Source organism: Camelina sativa, chromosome 11 (genome assembly GCF_030686135.1).
Source record: "Camelina sativa cultivar CO46 ecotype springtype chromosome 11, ASM3068613v1".
NCBI classification, from domain to species: domain Eukaryota; kingdom Viridiplantae; phylum Streptophyta; class Magnoliopsida; order Brassicales; family Brassicaceae; genus Camelina; species Camelina sativa.
In genome coordinates this window covers 18,426,744-18,438,503 of record NC_141890.1, presented here as the reverse complement: position 1 = coordinate 18,438,503, position 11,760 = coordinate 18,426,744, and the positions used below count along the sequence as shown (strand labels likewise).

At 33.4% G+C, this 11,760-nt stretch overlaps 2 long non-coding RNA genes across 3 annotated transcripts; both read left to right on the top strand.

Moving 5' to 3' along the window:
• Positions 1 to 2,373: 2,373 nt before the first annotated feature.
• Positions 2,374 to 3,652, top strand: LOC147934204 (uncharacterized). The gene is made up of 2 exons (XR_015571046.1): positions 2,374 to 2,638; positions 3,280 to 3,652. It is a non-coding gene; the product is annotated as an uncharacterized LOC147934204 (long non-coding RNA).
• Positions 3,653 to 6,522: 2,870 nt separating this feature from the next.
• LOC104723834 (uncharacterized) lies at positions 6,523 to 7,462 on the top strand. 2 transcript variants are annotated; one of them, XR_757424.3, is made up of 3 exons: positions 6,523 to 6,714; positions 6,958 to 7,060; positions 7,157 to 7,462. It is a non-coding gene; the product is annotated as an uncharacterized LOC104723834 (long non-coding RNA). The 2 variants fall into 2 exon arrangements; XR_015571693.1 differs by lacking the exon at positions 6,523 to 6,714 and adding an exon at positions 6,755 to 6,773 and having other exon boundaries at positions 6,937 to 7,060; positions 7,157 to 7,298.
• Positions 7,463 to 11,760: the final 4,298 nt, after the last annotated feature.

Below are 11,760 nucleotides of genomic sequence, written 5' to 3'. Positions count from 1 at the left end.
AAAACTTTTAAAAACAATCATATAAATTATTTTTTATTCTGAAATTATAATATAAATAAAAGAAATTTCAACTTGTGCTCTAGCACGGGTCATAATCTAGTTTTTTTGTTAAACAAAACATTAAAATACTCCAGAAAAATAATTTTATTTACATAATTGGGTAAATATCATATTTTTAGTGATATTATTAATAAAAATTTAGAATTGTTTTTTTCAAAAGTGATATTTGAAAAAACATTTTAAGAAAATTTCCGATTAAATCTAAAAGTTAAATTCTATTTTAAATCTGTATGCTTTGCCTTTGGGGCAATTGACAAAAACTAGATTATGACCCTAGCTGCATCAACTGATACACTCCTTGCATTGATCGACGCAACCACACATCTTCTCCAAAATTCCTAATTGCATCGACCGACGCACACCTTGTATCGATCGATGCAGTTGCGTGAAGCATCGCCGAACATGATTTCCACCGACTTCTCTTGGCTTTGTGATGCCGAATACATCCTCCAAAGACCACCAAACTCAAGGCAAACACTCACAAACAACCACATAAGCAATCAACACCCAAAAACACACATCTAATCGCTTAGATAAGTCATGGTCCCGCACTCATCTCTAAAACAAGCAGATCTAATGAAGAACAGCGAGAATCAAGATTTCCCACTATCCCTACTCAACACCCACGCTCAAATCTCCTTCTCCATGCTCCAAGAACACCAAAAACTGACTTATAAAGCCTTTGAAACTCACAGAAACCTCTTAAGAGCTTTTTGAATATTTTTCTTCTTTTTCTTCTTTTTCTTCTTTTTCTTCTTTTTCTTCTTTTTCTTCTTTTTCTTCTTTTAGAAAAGATAATAAAAGTGGCTAAAAGAATAAGCGGCGTCGATTTCTCCCTTTATATACTCGAGTCCTAGGTTTTTATTAACTAAATCGCATCAAACCAGAGAAAAATATGACTATCATATTTAGCATATGATTTTATTGCATAATGTTTTATCCAAAAAAACTTTTAAAAACAATCATATAAATTATTTTTTATTCTAAAATTATAATATAAATAAAAGAAATTTCAACTTGTGCTCTAGCACGGATCATAATCTAGTTTTTTTGTTAAACAAAAAATTAAAATACTCCAGAAAAATAATTTTATTTACATAATTGGGTAAATATCATATTTTTAGTGATATTATTAATAAAATTTTAGAATTGTTTTTTTCAAAAGTGATATTTGAAAAAACATTTTAAGAAAATTTCCGATTAAATCTAAAAGTTAAATTCTATTTTAAATCTGTATGTTTTGCCTTTTGGGCAATTGACAAAAACTAGATTATGACCCTAGCTGCATCAACTGATACACTCCTTGCATTGATCGACGCAACCACACATCTTCTCCAAAATTCCTAATTGCATCGACCGACGCACACCTTGTATCGATCGATGCAGTTGCGTGAAGCATCGCCGAACACGATTTCCACCGACTTCTCTTGGCTTTGTGATGCCGAATACATCATCCAAAGACCACCAAACTCAAGGCGAACACTCACAAACAACCACATAAGCAATCAACACCCAAAAACACACATCTAATCGCTTAGATAAGTCATGGTCCCGCACTCATCTCTAAAACAAGCAGATCTAATGAAGAACAGCGAGAATCAAGATTTCCCACTATCCCTACTCAACACCCACGCTCAAATCTCCTTCTCCATGCTCCAAGAACACCAAAAACTGACTTCTTTGAAACTCACAGAAACCTCTTAAGAGCTTTTTGAATATTTTTTCCTCTTTTTCTTCTTTTAGAAAAGATAATAAAAGTGGCTAAAATAATAAGCGGCGTCGATTTCTCCCTTTATATACTCGAGTCCTAGGTTTTCATTAACTAAATCGCATCAAACCAGAGAAAAATATGACTATCATATTTAGCATATGATTTTATTGCATAATGTTTTATCCAAAAAAAATTTTAAAAACAATCATATAAATTATATTTTATTCTAAAATTATAATATAAATGAAAGAAATTTCAATTCGTGCTCTAGCACGGATCATAATCTAGTTTTTTTGTTAAACAAAACATTAAAATACTCCAGAAAAATAATTTTATTTACATAATTGGGTAAATATCATATTTTTAGTGATATTATTAATAAAGTTTTAGAATTGTTTTTTTCAAAAGTGATATTTGAAAAAATATTTTAATAAAATTTCCGATTAAATCTAAAAGTTAAAATCTATTTTAAATCTGTATGCTTTGCCTTTTGGACAATTAACAAAAATAACACTAAAATATGTTTTTCTTCCAAATCTAGCATCACATTTCTAAAGTTCCACTAATAGCACGTTTATATATAAATCTAAATTAAGTAAAATAGAGAAATAATTCTTCCTTCCTCAAAACACAACCGTTTGGCACTTCTTCTTCATCCTTTCTCAAAACAAAAATCGATCTCGTTCTCGAGGAACTTTCGTCGCCTCGTCGTTTCTCTCATCGCCTCATCGGATTCATGTAATTGCTGTCTCGTCACTGGTATATCATTGTTTCGCCGGAGAAAATAGAGATTTGTAAGATTCAATTAAAAATAAAGAAGAAAAAAAAAAGACAAAGAAGAAAGAGAGATTTGAAAGCTAGATGAAGGTAAGCTAGTCTTTGATGCTCACGATTGTGGTTGTTGGGGATTTTGCTTTTTGTGATTGAAGGGTGTGATTAATTTGTGAAAACTTCTCGTTGTGTGTCCTTTGTAAAATTGGGGATACATTAATCTCTCCAAAATTGAGTGTTGGTAAGAATCGACGCTTTGAATATGTTGGGAATAAGGTTTTAATTGTTTATTGTACATTTTTATTACTCATTTCATGAATATTTTAGAAAGATTGAAACAAGATTCCAATTGGTAAGAATCGGTGCTTTGAGTTTGTTTGTTGTGTCGTATGTCTCCATTTTAGCACCTTTTGCATATTACCTTTTTATGTGTCTCTACTTTTGTTTTTCTATAGTCATAATTGAAGCTGTTTTTATGTTCATTCCATGATAATTTAGAGAAACTTGAGATGAAAGGTTTTGTCATTCTTATTGGCTTAACTGGTAGGAATAACTCAAATTGATTTGGATCTAGTTTGAAATTCTGATTTTGTATAAGTTAGCTTCTGATTACAAGGTAGACTAGTAGTAGTATTGCACTAGTTGTGGATTACAACTTTATTGTGCTCAAGATCAATGCATCTAATGCAAACATTATGTTTTTGGCTCTTATTATTGTGGTAACATTGGTAATTCAGGTGGTAACTTTGTAGAGATGCGGATTTGGTCAGAAAAAACTGGAGTTGCAACAACACTCAAACATTCAGGAAGGATGTCTCGAATTTCAGGAAGGCTTTCATGAGAAAGGGAAAAAAAACAAAGAAAACATACCATCCACGCCCCCACAAAGATTTGAAACCAAGACTTTGAGTATTGTACTAGTAAGGCAAACTTTTCATTAAAAGATTTTATAAAAATAGTTTTGATAAATCATAACCCTTAGTAGTATTAAAGCAAGTGTATGTATATTTCTCCTTTATGTTTTTCAATTTTTTTGTAGTAATGCTGAGTTTTTATGTTGAACGTTTTCTTGTTTTATGATTTTTTTTTATAATAAAATCATTATTCATAGATGATCTCTTGCTCAATTCAAAGTTTTGTTGATAGCTCGCATAATCTCTTCTCGTGTTCTTGTAACTTTAAAAATCATCATCCAACATCAATCATTCATTGAAATTTCAGGAATGATTCTATGAAATTTAGGAAATATTTCTTAAATTCCACCTTCATAAAAAGCCTGCTATTGGTAAACACCTAGATATGCACAAAAATGAACTTATTACCCCTCACTAATAGAGTAATCTTTCACATATTGAACCAAACCACCAAAAAGAGTTTTAGAAACAGATTCATATAAATTTAGGAAAGATTTGATAATATTTAGGAATGACACCTTAAATCTCAGGATGACCTTCATAAAATATTTAGAAGACACAAACTTATTACTCTTATATATATATATATATATATATATTACTCTTATTCAGCATGTTCACAAAAATAAAATCAAATATTTACTCAATAAATGGAGTAATCTGTGATATATTAAGACAAAAAAAAAATCCAAAAATTCATTTCTCAAAAATTCATAACATTTAGGAAAGCATCCTTGAAATTTAGGAAGGTTTTACTAAAAATTCAGAAATCTCAAAAATGGTGATGATGAGAACCAGAATATCCTCCTTCACGGTACCTGTGTATTAAAATGCAATGACGGAGGATGTACTTGTGTCAAATCATGAATGAGCTCTTGATGTCAAGTTAAAGTATGTGAGACCATTTCTGATCTAGCTGAAGACACCCATGCTTGCATCTGGGCGTTCACTTGTTTTAGTTGCCTAAGAAGTAAGTTAATCCCAGCTTCAAGATCACTCTCTGTACCATCTAACTTTCTTAAAGCTTTTGTGGAAACAAGTCTATGATAAGAATGCATTTGCTCATCGAGCTGAACTTCAATCTTTTTATCATGTGGGATTCACATGAAAACTACACAAAGACAGATTCGTTTAAAGTATAAGAAGGCGATCACATCTCAATTATATCCAATATAAAAGATAAATTCCCTAATTTGAATCAAATCCAAAAGGCAAAACCTGAAAACCCAAGTTTTAAGAAAGATTTCAGACGCTACCAGTTTCATAAACGTGTTATTTAAATTGAAAGATTAATGAACCTGTTTCCATAAAGCATCCCAAGAGCTAGGCACATCCATGGCTCCAAGAGAATCTGTTAAAAAAGTCTCTCCTTTTTTTTTACGTTTAGGAATGGTTCTAAGAGGAATAGTCACCTCGGTAGAATCTGTTAAAAAAAGTCGTTTAGGAAGGTCTTCCTAATATTTACGGATCACTTCCTAAATTTTCAACAATGCTTCCTGAATTTTAGACAAGGCTTAATTCAATCAATATTTTTGTGAGAAACTATGATATTAACATATGAATAAAATTCCAAAGTAATATGGGTTTAGACCTCTAATAGTAACACTAGCAGTTACCATTCTCATAGAACCATTCCAAATCTGTCTAGCTTAAATGGATGGGACAGCTCTAAGATTGAAGCTTCTTCAAGAAACAATCAGACCAGTAGACTCTGAGCATTCATGTAACAACATAAAAGCTTAAGTGACGTACCTATAAGACCAGTGAAGGACCTTCTGCTAAAAGCGTATGACAATCATCAAAAAATGATGACGTTTCGATAATGTATCAACAAAACCATCCATTCTTTAATCTCCTAAACAATATCGATAATATATAAAGCCTCTCTCTAATTCTCAACACAAACTCTCAACTAAACAGACAAACATATGAGAACACATATTCAGATTCTATGACAAGTTTAATCATATTGTATAAGAATCAAAATTAGCATAAACATGGGAGTGGATAAATAAATAAAAAAGTTGCAATAACTATCCAAGATTGAGTTAACTCGTTGTTGTTCTCTAAAATATAAAACATAGAAAGGAGAAGAAGAAACTAAAACCTCAAATAGAAGAAGTAAAAACAAGCAAACCTCATCTCAATTCTCAGGAACTTCAACTTCACCATCTTGAATCTCTTGTTGAATATCCTTTGGATCTTTACCATTCATAGTACACCCAACAGAAACACAAGTCCCCAAGATCTCTCTCACTAAAAAACACTCAGTTCCTTAGCATTAGATCTAGGCCTCATGATCCTAGCAATCTCAATCACATCATCAAACATTATGCTTAATGTTCTTCACCTTCTTCTTATCTCTCTACAGCTCTTTTAATGTCGTCATGACCAGCGCCGGTGCCGGCAAACCACTATGACCTTCGACGCATCACGGTTTTGTACCCAACAGCGCTGCCACCAATGGTTCAACACTGTTAGCCTCTCTTTAATTCGACCTTGAAGCACAATTTCAAGAGATTTTATCAAATCCACATTGTTAAATAGTAGATTTAACCAAAATGACAAAATTGCAGGGGAGAAGAACACAATCCCCTGCAAGGGGACAAGGGGGCAAAGGAGGAGCTTGTGAGAAGCAGCAATGAGAGAATTGAGTAATCTCCAGTGAGAACACAAGAATTGGGGCTGTCTCCATTTTAGATCTTTCAAGTGAAAGGTTAGATAAAAGAGACGACATGAAACAGAGAAATTATGTCAATTAATTAGTAAATGCTTGTTTTGGGAAATTTCGAGAGTATGTGCTAGTTTTAGAAGAAAACTTCAATTAGTGCTATTGCCTTTTTACTTTACTTTCATCTTAAATCTAAAAATCTGGTAATATAATTTTTTTTCTTTGAAATGTGATTTGATATTATATTTAAAAGAAAAACCTAAAAAGAAATTAGAAATTTGTATTAAAAATTTTATCATTAGAAATCTCAAGTTAGTAAAAAAAAAAGTATTATACTTATTAAATAACTTGAGAAGAATATATATATATATATATATATATATAAAAAGGAATTTATATAATCGAGAAATTAGAGAATATGTTAAAGGAGAGGCGCACGACAAAGTCTGACTTTAACACAAATCCGCGCAAATATATAAAAGAGAATCCAATGTTTTTTCTCAAATCCTCTGCATTGCGTTTCTTCGGGCATTGTTGACTTTACATTTACAAGTCTCTCCGGATCGCCACCGTTTCAACCATGACTCATATCCTTTCGATTCCTCAATCTGTTTTTAGTTTCTCGCTCCGATCTACGAATCTTTTTGTAGGGGTTGAAAAAAGTTCTCAATTTTAGGGTTTCTAGATTGCCCCCTTTTGATTCTCTATTCTTTTATATAAAGACTAGATCTTGTTGACTCTTTCCTCGAATCTTGCTTATGATTCTGAATTTGATTAGAGCAAAGTTTTGTTGTTTTCTTTAATTCAAGCTTCTGATGCGGAATCGCCACGTGGAAGTCAGAGAGAGCGTGACCGTGAAAGAGCCGCGGCTCGTGCTGGTGGTAAGGGTAAGAACGCTGACGATGGTCTGACCCCTGAGCAACGTCGTGAAAGGTAATAATAATGAATCTCTGAGGAAAGGGGTTTTTTTTTGTAGTTGAATTGCTCTGATCTGTGTGGTGGTTTGTTGTGTAATGAAAATGAATTCAGAGATGGGAAAGCATTGCAAGAGAAGGCGGCTAAGAAAGCTGCTCAAGCTGCAGGTGCGAGTTCTGGTGGTGGAGCTGGAGGCAAAGCAGCTGCTAAGAAGTGATTATAATCCTTTGGTTTGTCTATTGAGCCATATTGTAGACTTTTTTATGTTTTGAAATTTGGGTCATTTAGATCTGAGCTTTGACTCTTGTCTGAATTCCCATTTATGCTGTCTCTCTGTGTTGAAATTGCAAGTTGATGCTTATGGTGAAATCTTATTTGATCTTTATTTGATCTGGTATTATGAAGTATACTTGCAACTAACTATACCGTCTCTTTGTCTTAGAATATTTGAAATCGGGCTATTTAGTTGGAGACTGAGCTTTACTCGTGTCTGAATCACGTTATGCTTGTTTCTATGTTGAAATTGCAATTTGATATGTTAGGATGAAGTATACGGTCTTTGCTCGTTTGAAGATATTGTAGTTCTTGTGTTACTCGTAATTGGTCTTTGATCTGTTAACAGTTATACGGTATCTTTTGGGGACACTATAGTTCTTGTTACTCTGACTTGACGTTTAACTCCGCGGACGTTTAGTTAGACTGTCTGAATGATGTGATGCTGTCTCTGATATAAAAATGCAATTTGATGCTTGTGGTACTTATGTGGTCTTTGATCTTGATAACAATTGTGGGAGTGTGCTTAGCTAAGTAGTGTAGGTCGCTGAATTGTTTTAGGGAAACTTTACTCAAGAAAACTCGAAATTCAAGATTCTGTTCTAGGAAGCCTTTTCGGCTAAACTCTGTATTGTTTACCGGTAACTGTTGTCTGAGTGACGAAGATTGATGCATGTTTTTCTCAATGAATCAGATCTCTTTGATGGTTCTAAGGAGTTTGCTGTTACTTGACCTTTGGATCATACTTCAATTTTGGTACTGGTTTTTAAAGCTTTCAACAATAAAGTGTTAAAACACCGTTGCTTCATACAGAGTCGTTTCTGAAATTGTTTAAAAGAACATCCAAGCAATTACAATCACACCACGATAAACACGTAATTTACCATCAACTTCCAATGCTTATATATAGACCGATCTATCATTCTGAAATTCCAGCTATACCACATGCTCAGTTGTATTCTAGTACTATCTTAATCAAATCTTGAAAATTCACATTGGTCCATATCGAACCCCAAAAAAAAGCTAGGTTTGAATATTTGCCAAGTTATTGAGTATTATATGCAACTCTTTCTGTAAGTACCTAAGAATTTTGGGGAAGAATGTACCATGAAACCATCAAACACCAGAGAGCAAGTTACCACGAAGTAAGATAACACTTTCTTAACGTTATTTGAATAATATGAGTGAGAACAAACTGATTTAGGTGAAATCAGTTCAGAGGATATGATCAATCTAGAGTCCTAATGGTGCAAAACTCATTGAATAAATGCAAGATAATAAATTTAGATAAATTCATGTGAAAGCGTTAGTAATGAACTTGGTGTTATGATTAGTGATCTCATGTAATACAAATGCTCATAGTTTAATAATTTGTAGAAAAGAAGCTGATGCATATATTGATAACTTTGAACTTTATAAGAAATTGTGAGTATTATTTTGAATGGTGATGAAGAAATGTGAACTGATTCTACGATACTTTTAGTCACACATATGAAAGAAGTATCATCTCTAGAGCTTTTCATGATTTTTGGTGCATTCTGAAATCAAAATACCAAAACTAGTTGATGTAATAGCTAAAAAATATAATGAACACTTAGGAAGATTTAAGCTTTTTATTTATATATATATATATATATATATACCTTATTATATAAACTTTGGTTTTCAAAGTTAGTAACTCACCAGATCGTTACACATAGTAGTTTTAACGATTGGAGATCAAAGTTAAAAATTCACCAGATCGTGACACGTGTCAATTTTAACGATTAAATAGCAAAGTTAGTAACTCATCAGATCGTGACACGTGTTAGTTTTAACGATGAGAGATCAAAGTTAAAAACTCACCAAATCGTGACATGTGTCAATTTTAACGATTAAATATCAAAGTTAGTAACTCATCAGATCGTGACACATGTCAATTTTAACGATCATAAGTCACAGTTTTCAAGCTTCGTAAAACAAAACATAAGATCATTGTAATCTTATTATATTTTTAAAAAACAAGTAAGATAAATATACTAGGTGTCATCCATATCAAAGTTTCACTGTTACAAAGATTCTCAACCACTACATGGTAAAATAAATATACTATGTGCCATCCATATTTGTTCGTATAATTATACTATATAACCTAACACATTAAATTTTATGTCTTTGTATGCACAAAAAAAATAATAATAATAAATTTTATGTCTTTATTTTTTCTTTTTTTTTGACAAACAAGATCTTACTTTCATTCAAATTAGCAAGATAGCATTACAAAGGGTGAAAGAGTTCAAAGCAGAGCTTGATAAAGAAACATAAGCAACAGAGATAAAGGTAAAGAAGTCGACAATCATATCCAAGAGGTATTGGAGATTTGAGCAGAGGAGCAACAAACCACAATCTAACTCTAGGTGAGTCAACGCCACATTCGCTGAAACAGTGGGAGTGTGGTAGATGGTCCTTATCATTAAGAAATTGGGACGTTGGGAGGACTTACGTAGCCGAGAGACAAGAGGGTTTAATCTGCTCAGTGGCAAGGGACATGGTGGATGTGGGGTTAAGGTCGGGCATGGTTTGTTTGAGAAGGTTTCGGTAACCACACTCCATGGAGCTAAGGTCATAATGCCGAGACTCTTCAAGCTTTGATAAGGGGAAGGACACTTCCTGACTTTGTTGATATGATCTTGACAAGGTTTGGAGCGTAGGGAAGGTGTGGGAAGAAGAGTGGGAAGGTGTCGGTAACCTTCTCTTCTTGAAGAGAAGATCATAATGTCGATCTTCCTAGAACTTCCAGTTTCAGCACAGCTAATGCAGAGGTACACTTGAGATATTTTCGGGGGCAGCTGAAACAGAGAGGTTAGATCCAAGAGGAACCGGTAACCACCGCAACTCAGTAGAGGCGGGGTCATAATGCTGGTCCTCATCAATCTTTGGCAATAAAAGGTGAAGACCTTAAACAATTCTAAAGGCAGGGTTCTCAATGCAACTTCGCAACAACAGAGCATCAATGATTGATTATATTTCAACTGCAATCTTCGGACAGTTGAGTCTATGAATCGACACAATGATATGCTACGGGAAGACGAGAGAAGCTTTGGAACAAACCTGAATCGATGAAGAACAGAAATTAGGTCTCGGGCTCTTATCAAAATCTTACACAAATCCAGCATCAACACAGAGCTCCTGTCCAACTGCAACCAAGCAAAACACTTGGTGAGTGGATCTGGATCCGAGGAACAGAGTGATGACAAGGTTGACTTCGAGGGGAAGATGTGACAAAGACGATGAACAAGACTACAAGGGCGGTCTGGGGTCTCGGATTTGGCGTTGAGGGCTGGAGACTCATGAGAATCACCTCACTGAGAGAAACCACTAGTAGAGACGGAGGGAGGGGAATGCGGTGAAGCTGAAGCATGGCCCGAATTATTGAGAGAAGTCGCGGTGAACTTCCGATACGCTCACCGTTGAAACAGACAAAATCTAGACTTAAGAAGCAGAGAAAAAGGACAAAAGAGAAGTAACAGCTTCCCAGCGGCGCCGATCGGAACCGACGCCGCTGGAGAGAGGATCATCGGGAGTTGTGTTAGGGAGAGAAGCGGCTAGGTCTACCTGAAATCTTATTATTTAGTAGTCCATAATGGCGTAATAAATTTTATGTCTCTATGGTTAGCCAATTTCAGACACTGAGTATTGCAACAAGATTTGTGAAGGCACATGCGAAGAAAACGAAGATTATGAAGAACTCTGATTGGCAGTTAGGAAAAAAGCTTGAATTGAAGTCTGAACTAATATTTTTATTAAATTAAAAATTTTATTATATAAAGTTGGGTTTTCAGATTAGCCATTAACAAGATTTTGACACGTGTCAAGTACACTAATGAGATGTTGACACGTGTTAAAAAATTATTATTTTTCAAAACAGCTAATTAAAAAAATAACATTAAATCTAAATAAAATTTACATATATATATATATATATATATATCTAAAAAAAATTATAAATCAAAAAGGAAAATTAGCAAAACTAATCTATTTTCCATTGTACGTTACTTATATTATACGTGTTTTCTCAATAAGATTTTGACATGTATAAACAAAAAAGTAATTCACTAAGCATGTATATTATTATTAATAAATAAAGAGTGAATAATAAATATAAAAAGAATAACATAAGTTATGTCAAAAGAATTCTTTTTTTCTTGAAACATAATAGGACAGCTAATTAAGAAAATAACATTATATCTACATAACATTGCATGTTTATATCGAAAGCTTTGATCTTTGATTTTTTCTGATATAATTTTGTCATTCTATTGTGTGGGTCTTTGATTCGTGCGGGGTTTTCAATGGAAGCTATAAGATGCAATGAAATGAAATCGAAGTATATAATGCCCGCTAATTTAATCGAGGATGGAGACACTGATGGGGGTTCCAAAAGTGATTCTACAGTTTGTAGCATT